This window comes from Brachionichthys hirsutus, chromosome 18 (genome assembly GCF_040956055.1).
Source record: "Brachionichthys hirsutus isolate HB-005 chromosome 18, CSIRO-AGI_Bhir_v1, whole genome shotgun sequence".
In the NCBI taxonomy this organism is placed as follows: domain Eukaryota; kingdom Metazoa; phylum Chordata; class Actinopteri; order Lophiiformes; family Brachionichthyidae; genus Brachionichthys; species Brachionichthys hirsutus.
The window spans coordinates 3,771,004-3,787,266 of NC_090914.1; positions in this window are offsets into that span (position 1 = coordinate 3,771,004).

The following is a 16,263-nucleotide window of genomic DNA, read 5'->3' on the forward strand; positions in this document are numbered from 1 at the left end:
AACATATTTTTCCTAAATTATTTTCTCTCACGCGGTATATTGGAACGCTTGTATTTGCAGGAGATTTGCTTGAGGCTTACAAGAGACGCTGGAAACGCCTCAACTGGATGTGAAGTCAAGCTGGATCTCAATTAGAGCCCAGAGGACGAATGGACACAGTCAGCACAAAATTCCACCAAGCAGAGACAAATGGTTAGGGGAGGAAGAGAAGGATGTTCAGGGAGCATAGGGAACACCGGTTTCTTCTGCTATTCACTATTTTAGGATTATCTCATTTACAATTCCGTTTTGTGGGCGTTAAATGAATTTTGAAAATGCAAATTTGACTGTATTGTGAAAGCAACTCAGATTAAAAGCCAAGAAAAGTCCGTGCCTCATTGACCATTCACATCTAAGAACTGTCTCGTGGATTTCCAGTCAAAGTCAAAGATCAAATGAAGTATTATTAAGATTGAGTGAGGTTTTTTTTTTGTCTAATACTGTCCTTTTTGTGTTTTCTTTGTATTATTTTATGCTTCCATGCGCTGCCTTTATGTGTTGCATTATTTCCTGTGTTCTGTGTCTGAACTCTTTCCCTCTCGTTGTCACACCTGCTCTGATTGTCACACCTGCTCCTCATTCCCTTCGTCACCCTGCATTCTTATCCCTCAGTCCTCTGCCGGCCCGTTGAACCTCACAGTTACGACTCACGTCCCAACCTTTCTTTTTTTTTTCTGGCTTAAGCCCTTCTGTTGCTCTACTGTCAGTCTGTGCATCTGCATTTTGGCTCCATGCCATCTGTATGCTTTCTTCACAAGTCTGAAAAGACCACGAACAACTTCACAGTTAAAAACTACCGAATATTCAGGCAATAGATACAAGTGAAAGGAGAAGATAGAGAATACACATTATAATTTGCTCATATACTAATACATGACTTGGTTTCAGCCATGTTGGAAAACATAGTTGTATTATAATAATTATTTTAGCGTTTCACTGATAAGTGTCATGGACATGACTAAAACGCATCAAACAGATTTTTAAAAGCTTGAGCCTCCCGAGTCCAACATGTCTTCACTTTCTAGTTTGTTTTGAGCTTGTGGTGTTTTTTTATTCGGGGGGGGGGAAGAGTTGGCATTATTTGATTTTTCCAATCATTTTTTGCAGCAAGAGAGCATAAACTTGATACGACCTAATGGCAGCATATTCCTCTTTGACAGGATGGGGAAAATATTCTGTAATTTAATGCTTAAACTTTCAGCCACAGAGACAGGCAGCCACTTTGGAATAGTAACTTCTGTTTTTACTCTGGGCGTAGTAGTAGAACTGACATTTATAATGCCATGCACTGTATTTTCTGCATAATAATTTTTAATGATCCTCATCAGTTCCACTCTTCTGTCGACGGGCTGAGGTGATCGCAGCGGAATACAACGGAGATGGCTTAGTTTGGCTCTCGAGTTTAGGAACTATCAGGACTTTCAAAATACGTGTGCATGAGCCTCTCTAAGAGTTTCTGCAGATGTGTAAGATATATAGTTCTTTGTTTGCTTTGGGAGTCATGTCGCTAAACTTCTATTTAAAATAGCCCGTGCACCTCAGTGCTGTTTAGGAAGCAGTCAAACACGGTCCAGAAGGGGATTGAACCAATAATCAGTAGAGACACGAGCTGGATTTTCATTCACATACATTCATTCATACTTAACACTCACACCTATGGACAATTTTGTGTCACCAATTCACCTAATTTGCATGTTTTTGGTGATGTGGGGAGCTGGAGAACCCGGAGAGAACCGTGCTGCCCGAGCTGGAATTTGACACCCACTAAATTTGGTGAAAATGTTACAAAACATTTCATCCTGACTAAGAAGGCCCATGCTAATTTAAATGCAATTTAAATTTTTGAATGGATAATTGTTTTCAATATAATTTCATGTGGAGAATCGCGGCCTGCAGATGTTCCCAATCGTTCCCTTTTCTTTCATCCGAACAGGAAACCAGGAAATGATGCCGGAAAATAAGGCAATCATTTATCAGTTTACCTGTTCTTCCTTATCGACTGCTTAACGGCTGCGGTTGTTCTGATGATTCAGATGGAAAGCAGTCAACCTGTCCAGCTCATGCTTGAGGCAGAAATGTAGGCGTGTAATAAGCAGAGAATTTGGCAGCTGTAGCTCGTTGCTAGAGAGGTTGCCTGGTGTCCGTAATTTGTATGGAAGGTCAACACTACACAAGGAAAAACTGTTCATGAGTCTTATAGCAGAGGGGAAGACGCGGGAGGTTCTGGTTCAGATGGGCCGTAGCCTCCTGCCTGAGGGGAGAGGGTCAAGACGTCTGTGTCCAGGGTGAGAGGGGTCCCTGCCCTGCCCCACACTAACTAATCATCAGTAAGCTCTGCACATTTAGCACATCATAACAAACCACTAGCATTTACAGAGGTCAAGGTCCTCTAATTGAAACCACATACATTTTAGGGAGTAACTCTGACACGTACTACTTTTATATATACCTTTAATCAACAAAGATGCAGATTCATTTTATTTATATTTTTTTATCTCTGGCCGTCAAGAAATGTAGACAAAACCCACATAATAATTGAAGATCACGCCTGCTTTTGCACAGCCTCCAGAGGAAATTCAAAGCAGCTGCACCTAAGAAAGAAAAACAAGGCAAAGGGAAGACGTCTCGAGAGAAGGGAACCCCTCCATCCTATCCCTGACACGTGCTTGTTGTTTCGCCTCCTTTGTGATTTCCACCACCGATGCCAAACTCTGTTCAGTAATCTAAGGACGCGGAATGCGATAGCAGATGTTTTATTGCTCATTTCTCTGGATCCAGATGATGTGCATGATGGGCACCTTTACAAGCCTCTCCATAGTGGCTCAAGGCTAAAATTAAAATGTGTTGGCAGGGCTCAAGGAAAGGTCTGAGGATCAAAATATTATTGGGGATAGACGGGGAAATATGTGGTGTGACAGCCTCTTCCTACGTTCAAGGCTTAAGGGTTGACATTTTGCATTGAGGAAGCAGTTTCATTGGACAAAGGTGCACATTGCGTTTTCATGTTTGAAATGGCCTGTGTTTGGTGCAGCTTGTGTTGCTGTCTGGCAGGTGTCCTCGGTGGAGGCTTTAGAAACCAAACAGAGCTTCAAATTAAAGAGCACGTGTAATTATTGGTTTCTCTGCCCTTAATTTTAGATGCTTATCATGCGGTGATATGCTCTGCAAACTTTCCAATCATTTTTTTCTTTTAGTTGCGCTTGACGCATTCTTTTCTGGCAACATTTGCAGGCTTGTCCACGTGGGAGTGTGGAGACCCCCACAACAAAGGGCTGCTCTGCCTGTTCAACAGAGACGCATGAGCGAACAAGCTGGGAATCGACCCTACAAAATGATTAAGTGCTGATTGCAGCGTACATAACTCTGAGCATGGCCTGCACGTTTCTACAGGTTTTGTTATGCTTTCTCATTCTTAGGCTATGCTTTGAATTTCAGAGATGATGCCGCCGCGTTTCAGGATACAAATGTCACAAACTGAGGTCAGCATTTCAATGATTTGAAAAACTTTTATTTTTCAAATTTGCCAAAAAGTAAAGTCTCAAAAGGAATGAAGATGACAAACTATTTACAGTGTTTACTAGGAATATATATGACAATTGCACTTTAAGCAGATTAGGCAGAAGCATACGTTATACTTCCTTGGTATTTTTCTTCCAATGTTTGCCTATGTTTTGCATCTTGTCAGAACCTTTCCGGCCTGCAAGGTCTTTCGTCAATTATAGCACTTCCTTCAGGAAGTGATGAAATACAGCTCACGGTGCAGCCTGGTCTAACTCATTTAAAAAGCTTATAAATCTAATTTGATCTTCAGCTATTGCTGGTACACGTGGTAAAATAGCATTTCCACTGCAACCGTATACCTTCACTGCACATATTTTTCACTTTCTGGTTAAAAGGTTGAATTACGTTTGTGAAGATGTCTGTTTTGAGTTGTTCTGCTATATTCATTGCGTTTGGGCAGCAGTTGTGTTTCGGAACTGGGAACAGACGAATTGGAGGAAGTTCTACTGATCCAAAACAAACACGACTAATAAAAGGCTTGGCTTATTCATCCATCGGTCTCCTATTCAACTCATATAAAGAAGGATACATTTGTCACGACCTTTAGAGGCCAATAATGAATACATAAATAAGAAAAGCACTGGATTTACAACATCCACATGCTGATCTGGATCAGCATCAAAAGGGTCTAAATGGTGCCTGGTATCTTGACACACCAACCATGAAAAGTAAAAGTGAATCGGACTTGATGTGTATTTTTAACTGACTTTTTAAATCCTCACATTCAAAGTCTCAACACTCAATTCTAAACTCTTCCATTTCTTCTTCTCTCACTGTTGGTGCACCCGTCTTCCTCCTCTTCCTTGTCCCACTGTCCCCAGCATACGCACAACACAGCAGGTGCACCAACTCCACCTGGTGAACACACTCCCAAGGGGCGTTCGCTCTTTGGTGTACAATATATATATAAATAAATAAAATAAAAATAAACAACCCTGTTATTTAGCATGATTGATAATGATTTCCATTGTTTGTGTTATGGCCTTTAAAGTTATCCCTGACTGTACGCAGATGTGGATAAATGGTAGCAGTCATCTTTTTATTTATTTATTTATTCAAGTTTTAACCGATTTTTCCTCTTAAAACTGGACAATTAAAAATAATGGGTTGTAAAAGCGTCAACTGAACCTCAATTTTTTGGAAAAAGTTTAAAATTTTTGAGGTCGATATGCCAGTTAGCGCCTCTTGAATTCAATTTGGATGCATTTTATAGAACGTCAATAAAATTCCGTTTGCGATTGAAATCACAGTAAAAAGACATTAAGTTCAAATTCCCATCATAAAAATTATATTGAAATGGAACTATAAATTCAGTCAATTGATGAATATGAATGCCACATTTATGAGAACAATATACTGAGTTGTAATGCCAATACAGCAGTTTAACTTTTGAAATATTTTAGAACTATACAAAGCAGCATTTGCAGTGAAAGGCAATACACATTTTTCCAAATGCTGATGTTTCTCATTAAACTTTTCTCCGTTGTGCATCGACCCATCTGCTATCTGTCTTGGGATGCTAATTTGAAAGTTGAGAGCTCACGCAAACATTCAGAATACTTTCTGCATTACAAAACCCAAGTAATCTTAACTGATGTTTGGCATTTAATTTGAGAAGACTGTTGTTCTGGTGCAGACTTGCTTCCAGATGTGATCACCTGGCATTTTGATGAATCATTTTTACCCCCCACCCCCCAAAAAATGGACTCTGTTTACATGCAAAAAGTTCAAATGACACACAGCTGCTGGCCACCAGCCATAGTTTTCCACCAGATAATCTCAGATGTCTTCTTGGATAATTACTATGTACCGTAATCATTTTCCCATCTGATTCACATTTTATCGGCCATTTGCCATTACATTTTTTTTTTTTTTTTTAGGCCTGTAGGGCAATCTTCTCTGTCTACAAACACGAGTCTCCCTCATATTCACCTTTCTGTTACAGAACTATGAGGGCCATGAACACATCTGGGTCATCTGGATGTTACAGGATAGGATGCAGTCACACAAACACTTTTACATTGGCTGTTACAGAGTGTGTGTGTGTCTGTGTGTGTGTTGTTTCCTCTTCTTTGGTGGTAAACGATATGGAAACAATCTAATTAAACTGATGTAAGCAGATCCTGAGGCCAGCAAATGGCTGTAGAATGTAATTAGCAATGAAATGTTTGATGCTTTAGCATTTTCCAGAGGTCTACGCAGAGAGAGAAGTTACATTTGTGTTTTACCTCTCATAAAGTGGACTAATATATAAAATTGGCACCGAATAGTCCTCCAAAATATGATCAATCTCTCATATAAAATCTGCATATATTAAGACTTTGGAGTCAGTTGTTGGGCTACTTTGCTCCTTGTGTTGTTGTGTCCCAGTACAAAGAACAGATCTTCATTCTTCTGTTAAACACCCTAAATCATCCATTCCCTATAATAATGAACCAAAGGAACTCCCAATTGTTTGGACTCCTTTTCTCACTAACCAAAGAAATAGTCATATGTGGCACATCCAGCTGTCAGTAGTGGCACTGGAAGGAATTTTACTTCATCAACAGATCATCAACAACAGAGGGAGGACACAATCCTGAAATTTGCACCGATGCATCTGCTTATGGAAACATCTTAAATGTTGCAGATGGCGAAAGGTCCAGATTGTATGTGGCCTGCTGTCACTCGGAAGTAAAAGAAAAATTATTCATGTTGAATTCCTTGACTATCATAAAGATGCTATTTCCACTGGCCAGCTCTTTTGCATGTGCATTCATCAGGGCTGTGGTTTGGTTGGAGGGCACACATCCGCTGGATCAAAGACAGACGGCTTCACACCGGGCACAAGGCGATACATGAGGTTTGGCTTGTCCACAGGTTTTTCCATTCCTTTGGTCCAGCTGTTCCTGTGACTGCATCATACAGGCAGTGCATAGCCACATAAAAGCTGAGCACATTCTCAGAGCATCATGCAATGCCATGAAATGTTTGATTTGGTTCATAGAATCCAAAAAGGCAAATATCAAAGTTAGAAATTCAGCTCCATTTACTGATCCAACATGATAATTTCTGTACCAGTCAGAGTTGTTCTATCGGATTTGTGGATAAATGCAGACATGTATTGATCTTTGAAGCTGATATTGTCAATATTTGCACAATAGATAAATGCTGCATAAAAAGTAAAGAGATGACGTGGGATTCACGCAGAAGTTTTCAATTCTTCAAAACAAGCTCACTTGTTTAAACATTTTTGAGCTCATTGTACTGGATTTACTTCAAATCCAATTAATCCGAAATCTGGGTCCCAGCAGTCTACAGGAAAGATGTGGGGTACACCCTTGAGACACCCCCAGTAAATTCACACACAAATGGAGAATTTAGCACGACAAATTCACTGCATATTTTCGGTAGGGCAGCCGGAGAACCCGGAGAGAAGTTTAATATTCTGCTCAAAAATATGACTGAAATCAGAAGGAAAAAACTCAACCATAAATAAATGTATCTGATTTCAGCCTCCCAGGACATTTCCTGTGTGACAGGATGCCTGGGAACACGGACTGGATGCAGCATCTTCTATCAACAGTTTCCCCTTGATGTCAGGAAGCTCCCGGCTGATAATGACCTCTCTCATAAACAATTTACCGACGCCATTATCTCCCCGAGTGGAGTTAATCAAGCAACAATCATCCAAAGTCCTCTACGTCTACGCGCCACTGAATCATTCTGGGGACAAGATGTAAATATTTAAGCCTTCGTGAGTTGCTGCGTTTCCTTTTTCTGACTACTTTAAATAATGAGACTTGTTTAGTGTTCAGAGCAACTGGAGCTAGCGTTGTGATTGTGGTGGAGTTTACTCTCCCATTACATTATCTAATGTGTGGAATGTTTCTCAAGGTCTGGAGACTTTAATTTTAAACGTCCAATAGAGTAAAGTTTGGTTTATATGCATTTGGCATCCTTTGTGTAGTTTGTGCAACGACTGTAGTCCCTGTTTGTTACGTATAAAACCTTTACCTTTAAAAAGGTAAAAAAAAGAGTTGAACGCTCACTTTAAAGAATAATGAACAGCATTTATTATAATTGGTCACCTGGGCACACAGCTGGGGATATATATATATTGTTATGGCATAATCAATCATATAAACAACCAAGTTGAATAATTGTGACGATTGCTCAGATACGTGCTTACTCAATTATTTTATATACAATATGCTTTAAAGGTTCATTCATTGTTAAACTAGTATAAACGAGTCAGATTAGTTAAACCGATGATTCTGCATCTGTGTGAGTTAACTTTTTTGTTTGTTTGTTTTTAAATGATGGAGATATATTTTTTTATTGATTCTCTCCCTCCTCATCCTGAGTCACAATGGAAAGCATCCAGTGGTGGAGATCATTAGGTCGACCACATGTGAAGCACTTTTATTGAGCGGCTGGGTTGTTTGGACCGGAGTGAAAAGAGTCGCTTTACGAGCGTCTTTTGCAGGAAGAACTTTCAGAGCAAATATCTCTGCTGCGTTTTCCACCTCAAGATACCTTTTAGAGTTTTGCAGCTGTCGAAAAGCAATGCTTGTGTCACAGAAACAAGCTGTGTTGGAAAGTGTGAGGGACAATTTCTGCTGTCAGAACTTCTGATATAATTATCCATCCATCCATCTTCAAAGTCAATCATGGACCTCCACCCTAGGGTGTCCTGGTGCCACGTGCACTTATGGACATTCCTGTGCTCGATCAAGGTGTTCGTTATGGACAAACTGTGACTAGCACAGAAGTCCAACAACAGATCTGTAAAAACTGCACAGTGAGCAGCTGACGCGTCATGGGAAAAAACACATCACTCACCCACCATTGGGGCTTTTTCTTTGGCAACACCATCCATACCCATTAAAACCATTTCCATTACAAGTTCAGAGTTGTGGTACTTGGTGGTGGCGATGGACCATCTACTTAGAAGGGCCAAAGACTGTCCATCTCACATCAAGAGGGTTGCGGTGACATCTTACCGAGAGAGGCCAACCATTGACAGTCCTCATTCCACCGCCTCCATTAAGTGTGTTTCAAAATGTAACTCAATACAGGACATTACATTTTTAAAGGTCTCTCACCTACTTCTGCAGCTTAAAACTGGATGTCTTTGGTTTGAAGCTTTGTCCCGCTTCACCTTGCCCATCTCCAAATATCTGATTTATCTGTTACACCGTGTCAAATTCTTGTCAAAAGCTGGGGTTGGTAAAGTTGTAGAAACGGGGCACTGTAGACGGATTTAAAAATCATTCCCTTCAGGACTCCCTCCAAAAGAAACACTGTGAAATACATCAACAAGCACGGCCTGATGATGCTGCAGAGTCGAGTCAGGCAGATACCGAGTACGGAGGCCCCATAGTCCAGATGCATGAGACCTCCAAAGGCGGTCGAGAACAATCGAGCCAAGATCCTGTAGGGTGCGTGTTTCCAGCAGATACCAGGAACAACGTCCAACAGCTCCGTCCAGAAAGAACGCAGTCCTAGGGACAGCTAAGATCCTGCACAGAACCCTCAAGCTCCCGGGCCTCTGGTTTTGGACCCAAGCTTGAAGGAGAAATCCCGTCTGAAGTCAGAGAAGAAAGCTCATTTCGTGATCTTTCGGTTGGGGATGAGTTATAGCTTTAAATTTGGGAGTTTACGTGTCTTTGGGAGAAAGGCGTTTAAGTAATGGAATGATAGATAATTCTGACTGCGTTAGCAGATTTTGCACTCGCCCTTGCAGTATACAGAGATCTCAGATGTTGCAGACTATAAAGTCCATCAATCCACTGCTTGTAACTGTCATTGACGTAAGACGTCATCGGTTAAACACATGCATTCAGCTGGCTAACCCGTAATAGAGAGAGGCTAATCCCTCGGAATCAGTCAAGCCAGGTTAGCTCATGTGCATGGAAAAGCCCCACATGAGAAGCTCTCTGCAAACATGCCAAACCTTACCCATAACCACCTCTTTAAATCTTACGTTGGCGTGTAACGCAACACCTCTGTCAGCAGATGTCCAGTGTGGGAGTTGAAGGACGGTGTGGCTCCATTTCATCCTTAGTGGTGGGTCCTCATACATTTTATTTTAAATCAGATTTGATCAGGAGCTCTCTCGTACCGGATGGCGGACATGTCAACAGTGTGAAAGGGTCTGACGACATTGCCCAGACGCCCCCATGTTCAAGCAATTCGGCTGGTGACTTGCATGGCCCTTGGCTAACCCTAATCCTACATTTGCATACGACTCAAACACCGGACTTGCCCAGACTCTCCTTTGGATTATGAAGTGTCAATTTAAAAAGGTGAAAACAACTATATGCTGTCTGAACAATGGAGTGTCTGAACATAGGAGACCCCGTTGAGTCTCAGGACCTGCCCAAACATCTGACTCTTGTTTCAGCTGCTTGTATCTTCGCACACGCTTTGTTTTATTGCCTTCTAGCGTGATTCATCATGTCTGTTTTGCATGTTGATCAGCAGCTTAGATACAACTGAGCAGCATCACGTGTCACTCAATCGTGAATAGAAGGCATCAAACTTACTTTGACACCAGCTGATCTTCTTTTTATATTTGTTGGTGCTGACTGTAAATCATTTAAAGCTTGTGTTGTTTAGACACGAACATAAATTAGTGAGTTATTGCCGTTTTCACAATACCATGTGTTGATAATTTAGCAACATTGGAGACATGCATGTGTCTAATCAGTTCCATCTATCGACAAATGCTACAATAATTGATGCTGCATGTCAGCCTCTCCTCTGCATGCTACATCTGTAAGGCTGTAAGTGGATGCTGCGTTTTAAGCATCCAGATGTGCCTGTTTTAAAACCATCTGGACTCAGGTCCACAACGACTTGACTATTGCAGTAAATACTGCCCATGAAGGCCTTTACAATTATTCTGTCCATTGCTGTGGTCAAATAAATGGCATGAATTCTGCCAGCTTTATCACAAATTTGGCCCAATTTAATTTTGTTCCTGGGTTTCATACCTGATGAGAATCCTGCCTTTATCTCTTTTTTATTACAGGAAGTATTTAAAACCCCGAGCCCAAACGGTCAAACATTCTGTCACTGAGCTTAATGGAAATAAATGACCATTTTCTTTATTTTTTCTTTTTGTGGGAACTCCCAGAAACTCCTTTAAGTACACCACATATATTTTACTTCAGTCTGCACAGCATATTCATTGTTGTAACAAATTACACACACTGAATATGTTCGACGACTGGGCCGTGTGCAGCTTTTCTCCGCAACAGCGACACCTGCTGGCTATGAAAAGGGACCCCAGCCCCAATACCCCTTCTCAACCACATTGTTGCCCTTCCAGGCGGTCCCATGATCCAGATTTCACCAGTCAACATTGTGCTGATAATAGATTAAAAACAGAAAGACAGAGCTTTTCAAGTGAAATATGAGTAACACATTTTGTTTTTTGAGGTTTTCCTTTGTTAACTATATGTGGGAGAGAAGTTTCCACATGCGAAAACTGCTATTCTGATTCCCTGAAATGAGCGCACAAGATTTTGCCATTTAATTCGAACCAGACCACAGAGAGTTTACGCGTTTTCCTATATGTATTCTAATTAAATATTTAGGGAAAAGATTAACAACAGAAAACACGGAGCGGAACTACAAATACAGTGAAGCAGATTAGCAGGACTTCAGTTGAGCACATTCAAATGCTTTCAGTTCCAGCTGTATTCCCTGCATATATCAGTCCACACACGTATGTGTGTGACCCCCCCCCCCCCCCCCCCCCCCCCCACACACACACACACACACACCTGGGTCTTTTCTTATGACATCATCCCTCGCTATTCCAGATCATGTTACACATGATCCAAGTCCTGTCCTCTTCCCCTGAGGAGTCTTTCATGTCTCTGTGCTCAGGGGACACACCACTATGCTGCCTGTCCAGACTGGTGCTTTAAACCCACCACCCCTTTAAAGGCTTAAGAGGCTAGCCGACAAAAGGCCTGCAGGGCTCTGGGTGTTGGTATCTGTGGAACTCTGGATGTGGGACACCCTAATGATTCTTTCAATAATGTTTATTGAATATTGGCATCATCATGAGAAGCGTTGTATTCAAGTGAGATGCTGATTACCCTACACTCAGAGAATGTAGTCAACACGTGTGTGTGTGTGTGTGTGTTCAACTCACGAGATCCTCCATCAAGCGCCTCCAAGCCTTCCTCTGTCTTGCTGGATCAGTGAGTTTATTGACATCCTGCCTTAAGAGAGACTAAAGAGCTGAAGCAGCTTCAGTCTGTGCATGGAAGCAGAGAGACATGCAGACAGCCTATGGTTACATCCTGCATGTAATTCACCACATCTGATATCGTGGTGAACATATATTCAATCTTAGTTGTGCAGACCGCTTTTAGATCTGCAACAAATTGCTGTGACTTCAGATGAGGCTCTGTTGAAGACAATGTGATGCATACAAGCTTGAGTTCCGGCTCCTGCGATTTATATCGGTGGTGGAGATATGGATGACAACAAATCACACGAAAACTAAAACAGTGGAATTAAGTCATTCAATCCGAGTTTTTCCATAATAATCCCTGACACCGAGTAAAAAGCGGCCTTTGTTCCACTCCATCTGTTAAACCACCGCTGGCTGTGTGGTGGCTACACGTTGAGCAACGTCCCTGAATCATAAACAGATGTCAGGGGGGAAAAAAAACGTTTCTCAGATTTAATCTGTATATCCTGTTTTTCTGACACGATCCAACCAGTGCCATGTCATCCCTGTATGGCCTGTGGAATTAAAACTGCACAGCTAAAACTGCTGGGATAATTCTCCCACAATTAAGGCGTGGAAAGGTCACGCCAAGATGCATTTTGTTTTTGTTTAGTATCTATGAAGTGGGATCCGATCATGATTTTTCTCTGCAGCAGATACAGACCAAAGATTTGGACTCTCACTACTTTGTTGTATCATTGACTTTTAAAAAACAAACTTTACAGGAGAAATTCTTCATTATTTAGAGTAGAACATTTTAACCTGGAATCCCATAAGGCCTTGCTTTCAATATACTGCCTGCAGGTATGAAGTTGTTACTCTGTCGTGTTTCTGTAAGGTAATCGTGTGTGTGTGTGTGTGTGTTTGTGTCGCTCGGTCATGACAGGGCAGTCTGGAACTAATTTATAGGCTTACTGTGTACTTTTAGGGTTTAGCCATTTATGAGCATGCAACGCAGCATGAACTTTATTCTGAAGGGGCTTGTAGTCCAGTCAGAGCCAGACCAGCTCATGCTGGTAAGTAATGACTAGAGCCACTTCAGGAGAGATTACATCATAACCTGTCTGGTTATAACTACTGTCTCTGCAGACGTTAGTCCACATCTAACACATTATCTAGAATGTAGAAACGGCCATAGAAATAGTACACACAGAGTGTGTAGGACTTTATATATCATTTACCGCTCACTGCATTGAAATAAGCCTTTTTTTAAATATTGTTTTATCAGTCAGTTCCGATTAATTTAAGAACTGTAAAATATTTCCATCAGACCGCTAACATCAACATGAGCAGCGAGCGGTGTGGAGTGGGGAAAATTATTGTCAAAGCCAAGGTGTGGGTGGGTGGGGTAATGTAAACAGAGGAGCTATTAGAGTGGCCAGTATCACAGCTTTATATCAGGAGCAGGACCTCACATCTACGCCTGTTAGTGACTGAACCTCCAACATAAACACTCGTCCCCCCCCCCCCCCCCCCTCCCCAAGTGATCGTACAAATTTACACGACGCCCTGGACCAAAAATCACAACCGGCCTCCAATCAGGAGGAGTTTAAAGCTTTCATTAAAGAGTGGATAGATCAATCAATGGATGGATGAATTGGCATAATTTCAAGAATTAATAAAGGTTTACAGTGTAGAATGGCGACATGCATACTAGAACACATGAAACACCCCTGGGTTCCAACCATAATGATCGTATCGTGGGATTTGCGAAGTGCACCTCCGGAATCCCGCTGCAACAAATGTGGGAAGCGGAGGAAATGCTGAGTCGACACACTATTGCGTTGTTTGAGAATAAGAAATGTGATGATCTGAGAGGTTTTAAAGCCCGTTTTTAATGAGCGGAAAATGAAGACTTGGGTACTGACTTTGCATGAATGGATTGGAAACTTGTGATGAATCCCAGTGGGTGGTGGAAAAGACAGAATCCCTGCACTGTCCATCACGGGAGCCGAATATAAAGAGAGGAATGGTGACTTCATTTGGTGGCGTTAATACATCCCTTTGGTGTATAGAAAACATCCTCTGGGCTCTTTTATCATCCATAATGTTGCTATCAACACCTTCCATTTGGGTTTGTGCACCATGTGGTAAATTACACATGAGCTCACTCCTTAGACTCTTTTTGAGATGGCTAATGGTGCCGGCCACGTTGAGTCGGACTGCTGTCATCGCTTCTTTTCTTTTTTTTCCTGCCACATTTTTCATAAAATAGAAAACAAAGAAAAAGAGACTGTTAATCTCATTATCACTGGATCATTAAATTCTATTCCGAGATTACAAGATGATGTCACTCGCAGCAAAGTAAAACCAGAAGCTGGTTAATCCTTTATAGCGATGCCGTTAGCGGCGCTAGAAGGAGAAGTGCTGGATTTTTAGCATGTGATGACATGCATTAGGAAGCTTTGTATACAAAATCTCATTAGGCTGTTAAGACCGCAGAGAGAGAAATCCAGACGCTTGTCTTTAAAATGAGGACAGACAGAAGTGTCTGCATGCAGCAGGTATTTCAATCTGTTGTGTAAACCTGTGCACCATAATGACATCAGCCAGCATAAGTCATAACTCTTCCGCACACTGACAGCGATGGCAGAAACTTCGGAGGAGAGGAAGTCCTTTGACTTGGGGCACATCTGTTCAACAGTTCAGAGCCAGAGCTGAATGGATCGATGACTGTTACTGAATCAGCAGGGAGCCTCTGGGACTTGTAATAGTCTCGTGGGACCAAGTGGGAGTCGCAGCAGGCTGATCCATATTTATGTGAAAATTGATATCTGCGCAAGTCGTGATAACCCTTCTGTGTTTTACTGCTCTGCTGTGCACGGAAAATAAAGTCCACATCTTTAAGATCTCAAAACCATGCCTCTGGGCGACAGCGAGCCATCTTACGGCATGAACTATCACGGGACCCCCCCCCCCCCAAGGGGCCTCAGGGTCTACTGACTTTCATAGCACTTGCAGAGTTCAAGTGGAATAACAACTTGGCCAGGAAGGAATCTCACCTGAAGCAGCAGTGACCAGGAAGCATGGGCAGGCACATGCATACGCACCTTATGCTCTCTTCAACGCAGCCAGATAGGGATAGATATGGGGGGGAAATCGTTGAGGGATTGAGGGGGATCCAATTAAGCAATTACAAGCTTTGGGGCCCAGACTTTCCATAACTTTCAGCGGCACAGCGGAGTTCACCGGGGAGGCTCTGCAGCGTCTCCTGGAAAGAGGCCCAAAGAAGGGAGGCGATGGTTCCTGATAGGGATGGATGTTCAAATCCCCTGTACCCCCATGGTTAGACAATCCAGAATTCCATTATACATTAGAGGACGTCTAGACAACAAAGGTCCACTACCATGTTGAGATTTGCTCCATCTCCTCCCTCACATTTCTCTCCTTTACATCTCAAGCTATAACTTGATCTTTACATTTTTTCCACGGCAGTTGTCGTATTTTAGCGTTTCTTATACAGGAAACATAATCCAGCTAGCCTCCTCCAGAGATAAGCAGAGGGCCAGGCTTTAATGCTGGAATAGAGCCCGTCTGTGCATGGCTAACCCTAACCCTCTACCACACTAGAGAAACTACAGCCTGCATCGCACTGAGTTTGACTCAATTATATTTCATGCTGGCCTTTGCAAAGAGGAAGGTAATGTCTGCTGCCGCTGACCTCTGGTTGATGCTTTCTGCACATGCTGACTCCCCTCGAGCGGAAGAAGCGCTCTGTAAAATCTATTAAGGTCAGAACTATAGCGTTTCAAAACTTGTTCCCCTGTCTTAGTACAGTTTGAGGGGTTCATTGTACCTCCACTTTTGTCTCTTTTCTAGTCAATGTTTCTGCAAAAAGTACATATATTAAAGAACATGGCGTGTGGTGAATCAATGAATCGGTGGATTCAGATATGAATGGATGGTGAGGCAGGTATGAATATGCAAAAGCAACAGTTGCTAAGCCCAGGGCCAAGGGAAGGAAAGAATGATTAGACTGGCTTAAATCAGTGTTTTGTGGAGATACACACGGGTTGCTGAATTGAGCAGGATGAGAAGAGGCTGCAATACAAAAAAAAAGAAACGATTTTTGCGTCACATTCTGTCATTTCCCAGAAAACAAGGTTCCCGTCACTGGACGGTAATGATTTCCATCTCACTCATTCCAGGGGAAATATCTTTTCAGTGTGTGTGTTTGTGTGTGTGTGTATTTATCTACAGTGTGCGGTGATTCAAACGTGCACTCATGGGTGTTCTGGATGTGGATATGTGTTTCCAGGTATAGCCTCACAAACCCAGTTCTGGAGAGGCTCCATGTCTGCAGATGATGGGCCTCATGTGGACCTCAGATGTTTGAAGCGAGGTGCTAGAATAGGGAAAAAAAAAAGATTCCATCGAGCACCAACGATAATTTCACCGTAAGAGAAACTGCAGCTACGTTTGGCAAC